This window comes from Sorex fumeus, unplaced genomic scaffold (genome assembly GCF_029834395.1).
Source record: "Sorex fumeus unplaced genomic scaffold, SorFum_2.1 ptg000115l, whole genome shotgun sequence".
Classification (NCBI taxonomy): Eukaryota; Metazoa; Chordata; class Mammalia; order Eulipotyphla; family Soricidae; genus Sorex; species Sorex fumeus.
This window is the reverse complement of record NW_026606172.1, coordinates 7,347,776-7,368,697: the sequence shown is the minus strand read 5'-3', so window position 1 is coordinate 7,368,697 and position 20,922 is coordinate 7,347,776.

Here is a 20,922-nt window from a genome sequence, read left to right as displayed (position 1 = left end):
AATAATATCTAATTTTAAATTCCATAACAAAAATTGGATGTATGAATACCACTTCTAGCTCATAATATTTCTCCTCCATTTCTACTTTGTATATGTTATATAAAAAGACCTGTCACTATTTCCATGAATTATACTCACCCATAAAAAGATGAATTATTAAATATTTTCTATTTTTAAAGCTAGACATATATACTCTTTATGCTTAGAGTTTAGCTCATGCTTTATTTTGCAAAAACTCCATACTTTATTCTATCCTTTATCCTCAAACTTCATAGCTATAAAACTTTATTTCGAACCCTTCTGTATAGAACTAGTCAAATGCTTCCTATTAGTGGACATAGCTGAAGAATGTATAATCATGATAAGGGAAACACTTAAAAGATCAAAAACAATTATAAATAGAATAATATGCATAGGTCATTACTTTCAGGTTATCTATCTGCCTAAGTATTGCTCAAGGATCATGATAGAAAAGACACAAAATGCAATATTTTGTGAGAGCCAAGAACTGTTAAAATGTAAAGTTTACTTTTGGGTATTTGGCAAAGCAAGTCATAGTACATTCTTGAAGGGAGACTAAATTTTATCTTCCACTGAACTATCTTATATGCTTGTAGATAAATCTTTTTCTCTGTGAATAGATATAATTCTAAATAGCATGTGCTTGTCAGATCCATGAAGTGACTTGGAGAAGGCCTTATTTTCAAAATTATCTTGTCAATTTCATTGTGACAGTAACAGAGGCAGGTAGCAGCAGTTTTCTTCTGATTATGTTAAAATCTCATCTATTATTTAGTTTAAAGCTGACAGCATATATTAAGGCTTAATGAAGGCTTTCAGTAATTTCAGACTAAATTTATCTTCCCAAATTTTATACATTTTTATCATTTGAGGGTTATAATTTGATCAAAGGTTAATTTCAGGAGGAGTTTTTCCAAATTATTTCAACATTAAATAAGCAGAGCGTGAATTGGGGGGAAATATATCCACGTGAAACTATTTTTAGCAGAAGGATGATAAGACATGCATTTTTCAAATACTTCTCTTTTTCCAGTAGAAGAATTTGTCATTTTCCCCACATACTCATCTTGCTAGCTTCGTCTAGCTAGTACTTTACACCCCCCAAATCTTTCATTTTAATTCACAGAATATGAGTGACTTTAATCTCAATGGAAATTATTAGACTTAATGATATCTATAACAGTACCAGGCTAATTACATAGATAAATATACCATACGTATTTAGATCAAAATGTTACAAATAGATAAATAGTTTGCAAGATAATAATACTGAATGTAGATTTTTCTTTAATATCTTAACAAAAATTTGTTACTTCCTATAATTTCCCAATATTTTTTAATGTTTTTCTCCTATTGGTTGGCATCTTCTGGTAAAAAAATGTTTTCAGCCAGTCTTGTAAAATGTGAATTCCTAGAGCTTAGGAAAAAAAGAGAAATTGCTTTTACGTTCCTCTTGCGTTCTCTCTTGGAACTAACTTAACATTTTGATCCAGCAGATAATTGGTCTCCTGTAGCCAACACTGAATACCTGCCAGCTTCAATGCTTTTTTAGAATTCTCTAAATGTTATGTGGAAAACAATGCCACACTACATGTGTTGGGGTTAAAAACCCTCCTAGACAGATGCACAATCTAAATTTTCTAACAATTGCTCTATGTTAGCAATGAGGTGTACAGTCTCCTCTTTTTAATGTAAAGTTGCTTAAAATAAAAATTAGTGATTAAAAAGGACTTAGTTTTAGAAACACATGATAGGAAGTTCAGATATTTCCAGGTTATCTTTTCAGTGGCATACTTTATCACTAAGTGCATAATTGTTGTAAATTAACAAAATATTTATCGTTTAAACCTTGGTGTATAATAATTTTCAATGTATTTTAAATGAAATTATCATGCGATTAAATTTTAGGAAGGAATTCAAAAATGCTTCACATTTTTATATTTTAAATATTGTCTTTAAATATTGGGAATTGAAGTATGACTGTTATTTTGATCACATTACAAAACTACCCTTTAGCTTTTACATTCATGTTACCTTTTCAATGACCAGAAAATGTGACCGAAGTAATTTATTATACATACACACATATATATAATCAATTTGATTATAAATAATTACTATGCATATCAGGAGAGTTCAGAACATTTAACAAAGATACAAAGCATATGAAAGATATAAAAGGACTAATCAACTATCTACAAACAGATCCTATACTCTTAACCATTGTCTTAAAGTTTCCCCCCAAGATGACCTTGTTATGTGTGAATTATTGTTTTGGGTTGTGAAACCAAAAGACCTGGTTCGAGAATCCAAAATTGATTCTGTTAAGGATAGGACATAGAAGTGGGCTGTAAAATGTGAACATAACAGTCAAATTAAAGAATTGGTATCTTCTGCAAGAATAGGTAAAGGTAAACTTAGAATTCTTGTATCCAATGCGGAGGAAGCTGACATTAATATTTATTCATCTACTTTCTTTTGTTTGTTGAAAACTCTCCCTGGGGAGGGAGCTTTAGTCTCTGCATTCTGTTCTGTTGCAACTCTACACAGGTCAGTCTGTGTTAGTTTGAAAAAATTTTAAGCTTAATGTTGTAAGAATTTGGAGTAAAAAAAAATCAAAGTGTGAAGAGACAGTGAGTTCCCAAGGTAAATGAGCATAGGTATTGTGGTTTTGCAAATCATGGGCTAATTGCTTTCTTTTATTCCTGGGGCACACCTGATGATACTGGAGTTAGAGATAGAAAAAACAACAACAAAAAGCATGCACAGAATATGCGTTAGCAATTATTGTAAGAGAGTTAACAAAAGTAGTGTCAGAATTGCTTATTATAAGCATTTGTATTCAAATGTTATACAGGTTGGTACCTTAGCAACTTGTGTCTGTTGGGAATGTGACTGAATTGGAGTTGAGTAGAAAGTTACTTGACAATATAAATGAGTATGAACAATTAACAAAGATTAGAATTATGTACATATGAAAACCATTTAGAAATTGTACTTAATAGAATCCATGTCTATTTAAATGATATATGTAGGGGGCTGGAGAGATAGTACAAAAGGTAGGATGCATGCCTTGCTTCAAACTACCAGCTCATTCCATCAGGAGTGATCCCTAAAGGCAGAGCCAAGAGTAAGCCCTGAGCCCTGCAAGGTGTGGCTCAAAAACCAATATTTTTGTATTTTTACTATCATAGTAACAATAATGTGTTTTGTACTGGATTTATTCCAATGCCGTTTATGATCTCTCGATGACATTTTCAGAAAAAAGCATGAATAGATTGTACTCTAGGAATATTGTAAGCAAGAGAAAGAAGCAGAATTGTATCCCTGTGCGATACAAATGGTCATAAGCTCTCAGATGAGCTATTGTTCAAGTCTAGAAGAGGCTAGGAGAGATTCACAGATAGGCGGAAGATGCAATGTTATTACGGAATATCACTCCTGAAATTTAAAGTGAGAAAAAAACAAAAATTTTCTCCTTTCAACTAACCTAAAATAGAACACAGTGTGCTATCTATAAAAGTTAAGTGGTACTTTTCAAGGCCAGAAAATATTGATATATAGGTGCTGGAGTAGCTTGAAGCTGACCCTGATCTGCTCCCTTGCAGTGCGTATGAATGCCTGAGCATGGGCAACAGTGATCTCCAAGGGCACACCTAGAATTAATCCCCAAGCACCATGAGGTATGCCACAAAAGTAAACCAAAAATCACATTATAAATATACAGGATTGTATCTAACAAATAACAGGCATGTGATAAGTATGACTAGTATGGACTGATAGAGATAGTGTGACTTATTTTATGTAATGTTGGATACTGAGTTAGTCAAGTATTGTGAGCCGAAGAACAATTTTGAAAGGGGAGGTGGTGGTATGAGAAAAAGAAATTCAGATGAACCATTCAGTACTCAGAACTGGGAAGTGATTTAAATTTCCTATGTATTAAAAAAATCTCTTTGTATTCAAGCTATCTATCTCAGTTACACCTAGAATAAAATATAAGAATTTAATGTATTTAGATTTCAGGATCTCAGAGAGACATATCATATTTTAATACTGCCTTTAGAAACAAATTTTTCATAGGTAATACTGTTTACATTTTCACAAATAAAAATGCAAAGAACATCTACAAAAATATATATTATCATTAGTAATGTGCCCTAGGAATAAAGGTTTTTAAAGCAGAATATTGAAATAAATTTCAACAATATAAATGCACTCAAGTTCCTATAAGTGGAATTGTAATACAATAAAAAAATGAAAGCAATGAAGACTAGAGGAGCAACTACATGGAGGTTTTTCTTTGGAGGAGGGGACGCTAAGGGTGGGCTACACCCAGCAATGTTCCGAGCTTATTCCTGGTTCTGTGCTCAGAGATCACTCCTAGCAGGGCTCAAGGAACTGTATACTGTGCTGGGAATTAACCTGGGATCATTTGTAGTATGACACTGGTTTATGCTTCCTACTCTGCTGCAAGGAGCCTAGATTTATTGGGTTATACCCATCACAATGCTCTGGAATCAGTCCCATTTCCTTGGTATTTATCTTTAACTTCTCTGTGCGCTGCTTTTTCTATCTGCTAATCACTCATTTTCCCTAACCAGTCCCTATTATGATGTGGAAGGTCAGATTCTTCTAAAGCCTCTGAATTTTGTTTTTGTTTTCTTGTTTGCTTTTTGGGTCACACCAGGTGATGCCCAGGGGTTACTCCTAGTTCTGCACTCTGGAATTACTCCTGGTGGTGCTCGAGGGACCATATGGGATGCTGGGAATCGAACCTGGATTGATCATGTGCAAGGAAAATGCCCTACCCACTGTACTATTGCTCCAGCCCCTGAATTTTGTATTTGTAAGTGAAACATTGCCTTTCTCTTCCCCTTATGTCCATTGCATAGTTTATTTTAGAGTAATGTTCTTTTATAGAAACAAGAAGACAGTTTTGTAACATGAGTTAATTGACTCTAAATAACATTTAGTCCTGGGCATCTGTCATATTTACTCAAATTAAGCTGCAGTTGCCCTTAGATCCTAGCACCCCAAAAGCAAGGTCCTGATGAAGGAACTGGATGGGACCAGGACAAGCTGTGAACTACCCTGGCAAGGAAAGGGAACAGGCTAAATGCTATAATAACTAACTATAGTTAAGAGCATGGTAATGGATGAATTCTATTATGAACCAAAGAGAAGTGACTGGACAAGGACCCTACTGGGGTTAGGAAAGAACGAATCTGGCCTAAGGACTGTAGTCTGTGATCTATAGTGATATGTCCCCACGAGAACCACCCTTTAAGCTTGGTATATCTCTCACTGTGTCCATACGAAATGACTAGAAAGATTTTTAAGAAGTAAATCTAAGATAATTGTTTTTGGACTAAGGGAGGGAGAAGTATGTCCTTAGATGAAATTCTGCCTTTGACCAGATCTCCCAGCAGGAGATCTTTGTCTTAGAAGAGCTTCCCCAGAAGGAAGGGAAGGGCTTTACATACTTTATTTGTGCTATCTGACCTAGGTGGAGTTGCTACCCATAATGCTTGGAGATTGGGCTCTAGACTAAGGCTGTGAGACTGAGCACAGAGAGTTGCATGGCAGCAGGAGAACATGGGAATGAAGGCAACATGAGACAGGAATGGGGTGCTCAGTGAGACTGGAATAAGCATGTGGGGGAGAATGGAATAAATGGCAGGATAGAGATTGGAATAAAGGACAGCTGATCACCAACCAGCTTGGCGGCCTTGTTCCTTCCTTCATGTGTCTATGCAAGCCGGTGTGGGAGAGAGAGCCCCATACCCACACCACTCACTTATTTATTGATTGCACAACCAGTCACGTGCAAGGCAAGCACCTTAACTGCTGTGTATTCTCTCTACCTCCTATAAAAATTTTTAGTTTTAAAATTTTTGAAATCTCTACCTCCTATAAAGAATTTTAATTTTAAAATTTTAAAATTTTTGAGTCACCATTATTTATAGTATTGTTAATTATAAGGGCTTCTTGTATACAAGATTCCAACACCACACCCCTCTCGAGTGTCTGCCTTCCCTCCACAGTTGCTTTGGTGTCCCCCACCTCCATATTCTCTGCCCTCCCCCCACCTTGATAAACTCAGTTTTGTAAAACAGTTCTCATAGAGATGTATTGGAGCTTAATTTAGGAAAGAATTCATGAGAGATCACAGTGCTCTAAATTCCATATGTATATATGTGTATAACAAGTATATACACTATAGCATTGTCCTGGGTGGAGGCACTGTCTATAGTACTGTCCTCCAGTTGTTCCTCTATTTGCTCCAGTGGGCACCAGTAACGTCTCCATTGTGAGACTTGTTGTTACTGTTTTTGGCATATCGAATATGCCATGAGGAGCTTGCCAGGCTCTGCTGTGTGGATGGGATACTCTCAGTAATTTGCCAGGCTCTCTGAGAGGGACAGAGGAATCGAACCCAGGTCGGCCTCATATGATGCAAACGCCCTACCCACTGTGCTATCATTCTAGCTCATATTTCTCATATATGCCGGGACTGAGATCTCCAAGCCTGCACGGTTTGGGACTGGACCTGCCAGTAGCTAGACAGTTACACCCACCAACTGCCGTGTAATCCCAACAACGGCCAGGTTCCAGGGATTATCACACTCAGCTCCCGAGAGAGAACAAGGCAGAGTCTCCTACCCTGTGCCTGACTGTCCCCACCAGGGCCCAACAGCTGAAGACCTCCGGGCCCCAGGCAAGGCCATGCTGGGACCACTCTCCATACACTTGGATGAGCCTCACGCATAAAAGAACTGGTAGAGGAACCCAGGTGTGTGGGACCCGGGGCTGAGATCTCCAAGCCTGCACGGTTTGGGACTGGACCTGACAGTAGCTAGACAGTTACACCCACCAACTGCCGTGTAACCCCAACAACGGCCAGGATCCAGAGATTATCACACTCAGCTCCTGGAAGCTTATGATGTCTTATCATCTCATTCCTACTTTGGACAAACTGGCAGGCTACTAAATGTAACCTGCCCACACGGCAGAGTCTGGCAAACTACCCGTGGTATACCCAATATGCCAAATACCAGTAACAATGATGGGTGTCATTCTCCTAACCCTGAAAGAGCCTTGAATATGGCACTTTTAAAAAAAATCTCAGGGCTAAGACGAAGGAGACGTTACTGGGGCCTGCTCGAGGCAATTGACGAACAACAGGATGGTCGTGATCGTGACTGTATAAGACAAAAATTGTAACGCTTTAGTTTCTAGGTATGTTCAAAGAAACTATGTAATTGTTTTAACAGATAGGATATTTTATCAGTTAATTCATAAAAACTCTTTAAAGTTATTTGAAATGTAAAAGGTTGTCATTCAGTGATATAAAGAATATTCACTACAATTCAAATTAAGAGAAAACTGGAGTGATGAGCAGGATAACCACTCGGTATAAGAACCAATAAAGAGATAAATAATATGAAATATTTCTTTGATTTCTAGATTCCCCAACAACTACAGGTATAACAAGTAGACTAGTTATTCTAGTCTAGTTGTACCTCTCAAAATTAACCTGAATACCTACAGCTATTAAAAACATCTAAAGTTGAAATTGGAGGCTGGAGCAATAGTACAGAGGGCAAGATGTTAGCCTAGGATTGAATAGCTGACCCAGGTTCAATCCCTGGTGTCACATTGTTTTCCAAGCACACCCTATAGTAATTCCTGAGTACACAGCTAGGAGTAATCAAAACGCTTGGTGTGGTCCCAACACAAAAATGAAAAAAGAAAATATCTAAAGTTTGTAGTGCTTACTATCCAAAGAGTTTGAAGCAGTTTGTGACATGACAGAAATTTAAAATGCATGAAAATTATGGCCATATGGTATAGATACACTGTAGCACTGTTCTCCCATTGTGCATCGACTTGCTCGAGTGGGCACCAGTAACGTCTTCGTTGAGAGACTTCTTGTTACTGTTTTGGGCATATTGAATACGTCACGGGGAGCTTGCCAGGTATAGATATAACATTTTATTCATGATATTTTTATTCTCTATGCCATTCAGTGGTTACTTATATCACTTGAAGCCTAGCCTAAAACTGCTAGGCAAGATTTTTTAGTATACAGTAATTTAGGTAGTCTGTCTGTCTGTCTGTCTCTCTCTCCCTCTTCCTCCTCCTTTCTTCCAGTCTGTTTCAGGATCATTTTTGTGTCATCAGTACGGGATGCAGATCTCATATATATGTTCCTCCAATGAGAAGACCAGATGCTCTCTTCTTTTCCCAATGGTCCATGTTTGGGAAAATGTTTGTTCCAGTTTATAGGAAACAGAAAAGAGAGAGAATGGAAAAATCAAACTGCTGATTCCCAGACTAAGAAGTAATGCATTCCATTTTAGCTTCATTCGAGCAATAGCATCTTTATTTCTTTTAACACCAAGAAAAACTGGCAGCCACTTGTATTGCCACAGTTACATTACTCACGGGAGAATGCCAACCAAATTTAGATGGGTCATAACTTATCTGTGCCAAATATTCAAAATAAAAGACTCAACCATAAGGTAACTACAGAATCAAGCAATTTGAATTCCAGGGAACAACAGAGGAACAACAACAGCAACAACAACAAACCCTAATCAATTCAAGTCAAATTTCAACCCAATTTTCTTTCCTAAGCCCAGCACAACAGAACTCGAGTAGCACCAAATTCTTGGGCACTTGGATTGGTGTGTTTGAACAAGGGTCCTGAAGAGGGGCACCTATGCCAACAAATTAACAAGACCAGTTTCTTCTCATAAAATCTCTGATTAGCTGTAGAATGATTACGCCTTCTTCTTTCTGTAATAGGTAAATTATATTTCAGAGAGATTAAGTAACTCTGCAGTCCTTTTGAACAGGCAACCAGGCAAAAGGTCCTGCTTCAAAGATTCTGTTTTATTACAATATGTGTCTTGTCTTTTCCTTTGTGGACCACTCTAAATTCCATATACATGTCAAGACATGAGATTCTTATACAGTAATGGTGAAAATAGTAATTTCTTGCTATCATATATACTCTAGTATCTTATGTACTTTAAGACAGGACTTAATCAAGAAACTGAACAAATATTTTGATTAACTGTACCGTAATTCCAGTGGGTTTATGTATTTTTAGTTACTACAATGCAGTATTCATTACTATTGAAAATATTATTATTCACAGATTCTTTGACTTAAAATGGAACATCAATTAATGACACTGCCAGTTATTTCAATGTGTACAGAAAAAGATAATGAAGGAGGTAACACTTGTAGCGGAAATTATTAATATTAAATATTTGCCTTATAACTCATCCTTATTGGGCACTGCTGTCAATAAAATATGCCCATATTCTTAACAAGGAATTCCTGTTTGGCTTGTAGATTAGTTTACAGCCTGCTCTGTATTCTTTATCTTCATCTCTGTCCCAGTCCCTTAATTAGGCAGTGAAATCTTCTGCATAGTAATGAGGGAATCACAGCTAAGGTGTTACAAAGAGATGTTTCTGGAAGCCTCTCAAAATAGCTCTTCTCTTTGGAAATCCCTCCATATACTGTATCAAGATAACATGCTCACATTTCTAAAACAAGTGACAATTGACCTTCAGTTAATCAGGTTTACCAACATTATAATTCTTAATTTTGGTACGTTGGGTGTAAGTAGAAAGTTTTTAACCATAGTTGGCAAAGGATAACAACTTGTTATTTAACCTGTGAAACATAAGTGGCAAAACACTTTTGTGTAGGAATTTAAACTTATTTTAGATTCCAAGAGTATACTTGATCTTATGCAAAAAAAAGTGTTACTATTCCATGCTAATAAAATGAAAACAGATATTACCATGTTGAGAAACGTTCATATTCATAATTATTCTAAATACTTGTAATTATAATACTTTATAATAAATACTGATTTGAGGGGAAGGAAATATAGTACATTGGGTTAGGCACTTGTTTTGCAAATGAAAAATCCAAATTTGTTCCTCAGCGCACGATGGATAACCCCAATGCCCATTAAATTATCCCTGAGCACATTACTTGCACTTCAACGCTCCCCGACCAAAAAAAAATAAAAAATAAAAAAGGAAGGAAAAAGAAGTGCTGATTTTAAAATCAAAATTTATTTCAGGATTCAAGAAAAAATACTGACCAAGATAAACAAGATTTGTATACTTTATATATTACTTGTGGATATTTTGGATATTACTTGATATAACTTAATAAAGCAAAAGGACTAAAGAGAGACTTTGTCGTTTCATCTAAGGATACTACTGCATCAAATATAATATTCAAAGCTTATATCATTTCACAAAATCAATGGATGTGGAAACATCTAAAACCAGTGGAAATAAATCCATTATATCATATCACAGTAAAATAGTACAAGGGGGATGAAAATAGAAGGTCGCATAGCCCATGTTGCTGAATGTTGAGACTTCGGTGGTGTTTATGGTGTGGTAACAGTTATTGAAGAGCTGTAAAATTATATTTTTGCAAATGTAAAAGGGAGACTGAAAGGAAGGAATAAACAGTTTATTTTTGGAAGCTTATCTTTTAGCTGATTAAATTGTTTCATTCCTTAAGTACACTGAACTTTCCATCAGGGCCCGAAAACCCAACACAAATTGCAAACAGGAGCAATGGGCTAGGGTCCTAAAGTGATATGGTTAAAGATGACTGATTACTTGCACATGTGCTCCTGCTATAACCATCTTTTTCTCACTTCTGTAACAATGCTTGCTTTGCTGCCCTTGCTGAGAGTTACTCAGATCCAGGAAGTGGACCCTGGTTGGCAAAACAAGTTTCGCAGGTACTTGTGAAAGTGCTGGGGCACCAGGATGAGGTTTTCTAATAAAAGACCAGTGCTTGTGCTGTGAAGCTGCTGTTCTTGACCAGCTGGAGAGTCAGCCAGTGGGTGTCAATAAAGACTCCAAATTCTAAATTTTTGGTCTCTGGTGGTCTTTTGATCATGACCCCACAGCACAATAAATGTTTTAACTTGAATTGTGAACACATTTTGATGATAGGAGAACTTTTCTTTTAGTGTCCGGATTTAATTTTATTTATTTATTTTATTAATTTAATTTTTATTAGTGAAACACCATGGGGAACAGTTGTAGATTTAGAGACTTTTGTACTTGGGTTTTAGTTATACAATGATCGAGTACCCATCTGTCCACTAGTGCCCATTCTCCACCACCAAAAATCCCAGTAACCTGCCCACTCTCCCCAACCCATCCCCCCCAGCCCCTGCCTCTGTGGCAGGTCATTCCGCTTTTCTCTCTCTTTCCTTTAGGGTGTTGTGGTTTGCAATAGAGGTATTGAGTGGCCATCATGTTCAGTCTATATTCTACTTTCAGCATGCATCTGCCATCTCGGGTGTGCTGTTGTCTTTACTTGGTGTTCTCTTCTCTATCTAAGCTGCCTTTTCCCCCAGCATGTGCTGCCAGCTTTCAAGCCATGGAGCAAACCTCCCAGTACTTATCTCAACTATTCTTGGGTATTAGTCTCCCATTCTGTTACTTTATATTTCACAGATGAGTGCAGTCTTTATATGTCTGTCCCTTTCTTTCTGACCCATTTCACTTAGCATGATACTTTCCATGAAGAACCACTTGTATGCAAATTTCATGACTTCGTCTTTTGTAACAGTTGCATAGTATTCCATTGTGTAAATGTACCAAAGTTTCTTTAATCAGTCATCTATTCTAGGACACTTGGGTTTTTTTTTTTCTGATTTTGGCTATTGTACACAGTGCAGCAATGAACATGCAAGTACAGATATCATTTCAAGTGGTATTGCTGGGTCAAATGAGAGCTCAATTTCTAATTTCTTTTTTGTGGATCATTCATACTGTTTTCCAAAAAGGCTGAACCAGTTGGCATTCCCACCAGCAGTGAAGGAGACTCCCTTTATGAGAGAGAATCTTAAGACAAACATTTTGATAAGATTGACAAGGAAGTGGGTATGTCTTAGAACACTAATTCACAACCTTTACTTTTTTCATTTTATTAAAGAGGGTTGATTCTATAAATCTCTTTTTTTCCCCTGTGATTTTGGAAGAGTTTCTTGTTGGTAATGGTAATAAAAGCTATAGCATGCTTTGGGGATGAAACATCCACACTTTTTTTTTTTTTTGAGTAGAAGTATACATCCAGTCATCCTCCAGGCTTACTCCTTTTATTCCACTCAGGGCTGGGGGACCATATGTGGTGTCAGGTGGCTATCTGCAGTTAGCCACATGCAAGGTAAGCACCCTACTCAATGGACTTTTGGTTCTGGCCTCATGATACATTCGAACTTTCACACACACACACAAAAATCTCTGATGGAAAGTAAACTTGTTAAAATAAGCATCATCACTTTTTTCTTTGCTTTGTTGGGGAGTCACACCTGGCAATGCACAGGGGTGACTTCTGGCTTTGCACTCAGAAATTACTCCTGGCGGTGCTCAGGGGATCATATGGGATGCTGAGGTCGGCTGCATGCACGGCAAACACCCTACCTGTTGTACTATCACTCCAGCTCTGCATCATCAGATATTTTAAGTGGCTAATAATATTGCAAATTTTTATAAAGAATGGAAGTACAGATTAATATCTTTTTAACATCTCATGATTATTTCTGGGGCTGGAGCAAAACACAGTGGGTAGGTCATTTGCCTTGCAAGCGGCCAACATGTCTGACCCGAGTTTGATTCCTCCGCCCCTCTTGGAGAGCCTGGCAAGCTTCCGAGAGTATCTCTCCCACACGGCAAAGCCTGGAAAGCTACCCATGACGTATCTGATATGCCAAACACAGTAACAATTGTCACAATGGAGACATTACTGGGCCTGCTCGAGCAATTCGATGAACAATGGGAGGGCAGTGACAGTGATGTGATTATTTCTGTTTTATTTAAGTCTTCTAAAATAATATCAAAATAATTACTGGTAAAAAGTTTATATTTATGATTGTTATTTTCTATAAATAGCTTTAAGTCTTGGGGCTGGAGTGATAGCATAGCAGGTAGGGCATTTACCTTGCAAGCGCCCGACCCGGATTCGATTCTCAGCATCCCATATGGTCCCCCGAGCACCACCAGGAGTAATCCCTGAGTGTAAAGCCAGAAGTAACTCCTGTGCATCGCTGGGTGTAACCCAAAAAGCCAAAAAAAAATAGCTTTAAGTCTTGACTACTGTTGAAGTTAACATTGGGACAGTTTATTCATAGTCAAGTTTCCATAGTATTTCTCTGCTTCAATTTTCAAGAACCTGTTCTAAAAGGCGTTAGTTCTGGTGCATTGAAACAATGAGCTTTCTGGGGAGAAATTTCATCCTCTAACACTTGGAGAAGCTCTGTAACCTCTCCGTGCTCCATGTTTCTCAACTGAAAGATAAAATTAATAACTGGTGTTACATACATAAGCTTAAAAACTTGTAGATTACATTCTGGAAACAGTGCCTTCCAAACTGTGGCACTCTTTATTATTTCTATGTCAATAGTTCTGTTTCATGGGTTGCTTTACTTTCCAGATGACTTTCTCATCAAGTTAATTCATCTTCCTTCAATCAAATAATGTATAAGAGAAGGAAAACACAAAAGAAGCACTGTAAAGCTTAGAGTAGAAAATTGATTTTAATCAGAATGTTTTAAGATAATTGAGTTATTTTAGTCAGAAATTTAATGTTTTCATGTAACTGCTGTAACATGTAACAAATTCAGATTTTAAAGAACACGAATATGGTTTTAAAATGTAGATGCATATGGCCAGGTAGATGGTACAGGAGTTAAGGAACTCGCATTGTTTATTCCCAGTTTAATCCTAGACACTACATATGGTTTCCAGAGCAGTCCCATGAGTACTAGGCATTTCCAAGTGTGGCCCAAATCCCAGGCTCTACCCTGCAAATCTAAATGTACACAAATTTGTTTGGTCATTTAACCCTAGTCAGAAGCTTTCATGGAGTTCTCCTGTTGGGGGCTGCTGAGATTCAATGCCTTATGTCAATTCTTTCATCTCTGACTTCTTTCAGGTTTTGGACCTTCTTGTTTGTAGAATAGATGTGCAATCAAATGAATTAAATTAGAGAGGTATATTTACTTAACTCTTTCCTATTAACATGAACAAGCAAGGCTGCCATTCCTTAAAACAGTAATTCCTTAACAATTTTAATTTAAAGCTTCTGGAGTGATAGTAAAATGGCTAAGAACTTGCTTTGCACACAGTCCAACCTGGTCTCATAGTCAACACTGCAGGGGTCACCAGGCACTATCAAGAATACGCATGAGTACAGCATTACAAGTAAGCACTGAACACAGCTGGATGTGACTGCTAAATCAATAAAATAAAATAAAATAAAATAAACACATATGTGTGCACATGCATGAGAGAGAGACAGAGAGACAGAGAGAGACAGAGACAGAGACAGAAACAGAGAAAGAGGGAGGGAGGGAGAGGGATTTCACTTTTAACTTAAAGGTTTCTTCAGCTTAATTTCTAATGTTTATCATTTGGCACGATGTTAGCACATTTCAAGAATTCCATCTACATCATAATTTGTTATGATGGTAAAAATGACTTATTTTTATGTGCAATACTGCAAATGTTAGTTTATTTACTAGTGAATAAAGAAACAATATGCTCTGAGTAGCTTCCTAACTACTCTAAAAGCAGGCTCACAGCTTTTAGAGTGCAAGGAAATAATTCACAGGTGTCTCTGAAAGCCATACCAGAATACACCCACAAAACTATTAGCTCTTCTTAATATACACAAAATCATTTCTTTTTATTTTCTCTGATTCGGGACCACACGTGGACATCTCAAGGTTACTCCTACCTCTGTTCTTAGGGTCATTTCCAGTAGTGGTTAGGGGACACATAGACAAGAGGATTGAGTCAGGCCACTAAATACAAAGAGTGCACACAGGCCATTGAATGCCCCTCTAATCCAAGAAAAATATAATTAAGATTATTTTTAAGTCCTCATGGGTGGTTCATTCCCATTGCTGTTCACAGATGACTCCTGGCTCTGTGCTCAGGATTTTGGTGGGGTTCATGAGATCATATGTGGGACCAACCCAGGTTACTTGCATACCAAGCAAGTGCCTGAACCACTGTATGAAAGAGAGGAGACTGTTTTTTTTTCCTTCAAGATTAACAAAGAGAAGAACATGCAAATTCTTATTGAATACAAAGCATATTTTTATTCTTCAGCAAGTTTTTTTTTTTCAGAAACTTATTTGGTGCAAGAACATGTAGAAAAAATGTAAGAGATCTTGGTATGAAACTAAGGGGCCAACTGTTAGGAAAGGGGTCCTACAGAATGGAAAAATCATTGCAAGAGAATCACAGACAGAAAAATATTTGAGAAAAACTAGTGGAGAGTAAGCATAGGTTTTTGCTAAGTTATTGTGGATTTTATAAAATAATGTATTTTAATAACTAAAATAATCTAAAAAGGTAGAACTACAAAATTATTGTTGAAGTAATATATTTAATCATTTGAAGCACTCAAGAGAACCAGAAAGATAATACAGTAATTAGGGAGTTTTCCTTCTTCATAAACAGTCCTTATACATAAATTAGTCCTGATTCAATTCCAGGACCCCATGTAGTCCCCCAAGCACTGCAATTCACAGTCCTGAGCATAGAGCAGGAGTAAGCTCTAAGCACTGAAAGGTTTAACCAAAAAAAAAAAAAAAACCAGGATGTAACCAATAAAAGAAAAAAACAGGGAATGGGGAGAAGGAAGTACTCAAATAGCAAAAACTTTAAAAAGTTTAAATTTATAATTGCGAATTAAAATTTAAGAATTCAGAACTGTTGGTAGTCTTTTTATATTTCTAAATGGATAATTAGTATTATTTCATCACTTTAATTCAATTCAATTGAGTTTATTATGTTGCTGAGCTAAAATACTCAAAATATTCAGTTTAGAATGCCTGTCATATTAATTGCTTGTGAGGTATTTAAAAGAAGAAAATAACAGAAAGTTGAGTTTCTGCCTATCAACTAAATAAAGATAAAATAATGAATCATTAAAGGAAAATTGTCCACTTATTGTCTATATTTCAATCTAATTATTCACCACTCATATGATTCACTAAGCTTTTGCGACATCTATTTTTTTCAAAATGTAATATGCACTAGCAGACCTGACATACTGAAAAATAAATTTCGTCTATTCAGTAAGGTTATTTAAGTATGTTGTTGCATAAAGTTTGAGACACTGTTCCAGAAAGGAGCTTCTTCAACAAATGAAGGAGAATGGTAATGTAAACTTTTAGTTGGTTCATGCAATTACATAGAAATTATTTCTCAGTACTATGTTATATAATAAATGATATATATGCTGTTGAAAATATTTCTGCACTTAAAATGTGATCATGGGGCTTCAAAGTGATAACACAGCAGATAGGTTAACTTGCCTTAAATGCAGCTGACTCAGATTCAATCCTGGAACCATATATGGAGTGATTTCTGAGTGTAGAATCAGGATAATCACTAGTCTGCTTGGTATGACCTGAAAACAAAAAAAGTAATGGCATATGTTTGTCATTATAGAAACTGCTGATGAATAGATGAATGAATGACCTCTCTGTTTTTATTTTTATTCATTTCTACATTTGAGACTTTTTCATGTTGAACACTTATCTTACAACTGAAGGCAAAAGATCTGCTAGCGTGGAGGGCTGAAGAGACAGTAGAGTGATTAGGGCATTTGCCTTGTACATGGCTGACCCAGATTCAATCCCCATGAATGCATATGGTCCCTTGAGAGCTGGCAGGAGTAATTCTTGAATGCAGAGTCAGGAGTAACCCCTAAGCATCTTCAGGTGTGACCCAAAAAACAAATAAATAAACAAATAATGTAGAAAAAAATCTGCTAGTGTTGTTAGTTCATTGCTCAACACAGCCAGGACTGATTGGATAGAGAGAGACCAGAGAATTTATTAAAGCATTGAGGACTCCCTAGTTGAGGTGACTTACGAGCCCAGAGTCTTAATTCAGCATTCATTATATACCCAATTTTACCCAGACTTGTGGTTAACGCCCACATTTGTACATTCTAAAACTTTATCTTACACAAAGTCAATGTACAGAAGCAGACATGGCAGTTAGAAAAAAAGTTATGCTTGGATTGTTACACATACCACATTCATCAATTCATCTTGCCTGCTAGACAATGGGTGGGTAGGTTTCTTCATGGTAAATTCTAACACATTAAAGGGTAACTAGAAAATAGAACAATGAAAATATATTTAAAAGAAAAAACACATGATTCCTTTCATTTTCAGTGTATGATAAACATGCCAGAAAAAAAGCAAATTCTGGAAACCACTCAATGTGTTAAATGCCTCCGTTTTTAGTAATAACTTGTCATACACAGAGTAGATAATAACTTTACTTCCCCTATCTTCAATGATTTTGTAATGAGTTGGGGTTGCACAAACTTTACTGTGGTGCTCACAGGCGTCCCATACTCTAGTGATGATGCTTGCTCTGGTATTCGTTGGTGACAGTTCTTATGACAGTTCACATAGTGCTCAGACAGATACTCCACTAGCTTTGTCAACCAACAACTTTTCTTTCAGTGATCTACATACACAAGCACACTCTCACACATGTGCCATTTTGTACAGAGACAACATCCTCCTTCGTGATAAGGCTCCCAAACAGCAGAGCTGTCAGGATCTTCATCATGTTTGAATGGCACCAAGAATGAAACGTATGATCTTATGCTTGCATCGTAAGACACGTTTGACACTGAGTTACAGCGTCATATTTTTTTAAAAAATTATTACAGTTTTGGTAATATGATTGTGTTTTTAATAGCGGTGTATGAAATCCCTTCACCTCACCACAACAGAGTAGCCTAGTTTCTCTACCACTATCTTTGTGTCACCTCTCATCACTCAGACTTTTATTATTAATATTTGGCCTGCTAACAATTTAGATCCCCAAGAATAGCAGAAGGTTCTTATTATGGTTTTGTTTTCTGGGGACCACACCCAGTGGTGGTCTTGGTTTACTCTTAGCTCTATCGTCAGGAATTCCTGGGGACTGGCCCTATGTGAACAGGTCTGAAACAGGGACAACCGATAGCACAGCGGTAGGGTGTTTGCCTTGCACGCAGCCAACTTGGCCGACCCGAGTTCAATTCCTCTGCCCCTCTCGGAGAGACCGGCAAGCTACCGAGAGTATCTCGCCCGCACGGCAGAGCCTGGCAAGCTCCCCATGACGTATTCCATATGCCAATATGCCAAACACAGTAACAACAAAGTCTCCAATGGAGACATTACTGGGCCCGCTCGAGCAAATCGATGATCAACGGGAGGGCCAAGTATTAAGTAAAGATACAGAAATGTAAGAGAAAAGGCAAAGGGTCTGGAGGCTCACAACCTCTTTGATTGAGGCCAGGCCTACGCTTCAAGTACAGAATTTATTGCTTAGAGCCAGTAATCACAAAACGGAGAACATTCTTTGGTGAAAAGCCTATCTTAGACTTTTACATATCGGAGGGCCTTAAGTTATGGTATCCATCATCTTTATGAAGGGCTTTCATAACAGGAAGTTCTTTCCAAGGAAGGAGATAGAGGACAGATAGAGGATTCCCTCTGGGAGCAGTACTCTAACTCTGGATGCCAGCATTCTGGATTGAAAGTTCCTATAAGCTGCCCTTTCTGTCTGTTCCTTTATTTATCCATCCAGTTCCTAGCAAAAGATCAATCTGGGCAATGCTCAGGAAATCTAGTGGAAGGCTGGGATTCAACCTGTGTAAACTGCTTGCAAGACAAATGCCTCACGTGACCCCCATGTACCATCTCTACAGATGCTGGGGCTATTTTAAAGTTGTGTCTCCCTGAAAACTATACTCTGTAAATTTTAACTGTCAGTCTCTTTTGACTTCTGTTCATCAGCCTACCTTTAAATATTATGGTAAAATATGAACAGTTTAGATATAAATTTATAATAACAAAGCTTTGAAATATGGCTAGCTACCGATAGGATACATTCATTTTTAGGAGCTGTCTTTCTGTTTCCTACAGACCATCCTTTCCTCTGTAATGCAGTATTCAGAATGCCCACATAGGAAACCATTTCAGTGACAGTCTATTTCCGCTCCTGTGAATTGCAGCATTACCTTGATTAGGAGTGTGTCCTGAAGGCATAGCCATTAGGTATGTGTTTCTCACACTTTAAGGAGTAAGAGTAGAGCAATGACAAACACTTCCTGGGTTCTTTTATTCTTAATGACTAAAAAACCCATTAAGTTTGCTTTTCAATGACTCCTCTGACTTTTCAACATAGCAGTATTCTTTATGATGCTATTAGGGTTCCTGGGTGACTTATGTGAGTAAAGTAGGAAGGGGAGAAGCAGCAGACTCAAGAAGGGAATTTGCCATTTTCTCTTTATCTACCTCTGCCACCCGAGGAATGGCTGAGAAAAATCTTGAAATGATGAGTCTACTATATGTACTGATTCTTGAAAAAAAAATCAGGACTAAATTGGACTTATAGCCCACCTGGCGACAGGAACCAAGGTCTTTAGGGTTCTTTGCTTTTGTCTCTCAGCAAAGAATTTCAGGAGGCGACAAGCGGTAAAGTATAACAGAGTTTACTCGAAAGTTCTGAGAAAGAGAGTCAAGAGAGAGGGAGAGAGAGACAGAGACAGAGACAGAGACAGAGACAGAGACAAAGAGAGACTTCAGACATATGGAGACAGAGTTACAGAAAAAAAGACAAAGACACAGATACAGAGACACAGAGAGCTCACCCTATACTCATCCCAGTGAATGGAGGTGTGTAAGTACACATCTCAAAAGGGGCGATGTGAGCGACATGTGTTCAGCAACAACTCATGGGCAGAGACAGAACATGGGCACACTCCTTTAGTTCAAGGTGGCTTTTATAGGGTTTTCTCAGTCTTCCCCAGGAGGGGCTTTCTATCTATTAGGATAAGAGTCTGTTACTAGGGTGCTTGCTAAGAGGAAGAGTTGGGAAAAATTGATGGTTCTCTTTAACATTTCTTTCCTGGCCTTTGTTCTTGCTGGAGCTCCTACTGGAGGTGGTCCATCCTTCCCTGGGTCTGTGCTGGTACCAGGCAATGATATTATCAGGCTTTAGTTCTTGTGTCCTCAGTGGATGTACTGACAGACTTAGGGTTGTTGGTTGTATTACTTTAAAAAAACTCATTGCAGTGGGGAGTTCCTTCCCTATCCACTTGCCTACCTGCTTCAATAATTTATCGGAAGTTATTCTTAGTAGTCTTTTACCTCAACTTTTGTCATTATATGGATATATGTATTTTAAGGCTTGCCCAGGACTGAATGGCGGCCAGCCAGTGGATGAAATAATGACATTCCCAGAATCAAAGGAACACTTTGCCCCCAGCTCAGAAGACAGGACTTATTGCCCACCTGGTCACAGGAAGACACCAGGCTGCATCCACATGCAGCTTCCTCACATCCTCCCATACAGATAACAGGTCAGGCCAAGTACACCAGTTCCGCTTCCACTGGTCTTTGTTCCTTTCTCCCCTTTTCTTGCCCAAAACAACCTAAAGGCTGCCTTAAAAAGACTCTCTCAGGGTGTACCTCTACCCCAGCCTTACCTCAAGTTAGTCGAGTTCCGTCTGAGAGGGCACCCAATAAGCTTCTCCTATTTTCTTCACTTTATTCATCTCTGTCCCTCTGTCTGTACTGGATAGGATTCTCAAATTTATCTTGTCTAATATGCATATACACATGTACCATCTTTCATAATTATGGAAGAATATGAATGAACTTCTCCCCATATATGTCTTACCTGTTTCCCTATTCTCATGGACCTTGTTTCTAGACGAGAGGACAAGGCAGTGTTGTATAATGTTAAGAGTCAAGATGTTAACAAAACAAAACAAATAAGAATGATGTAGTTGGTTCAGCTTTTC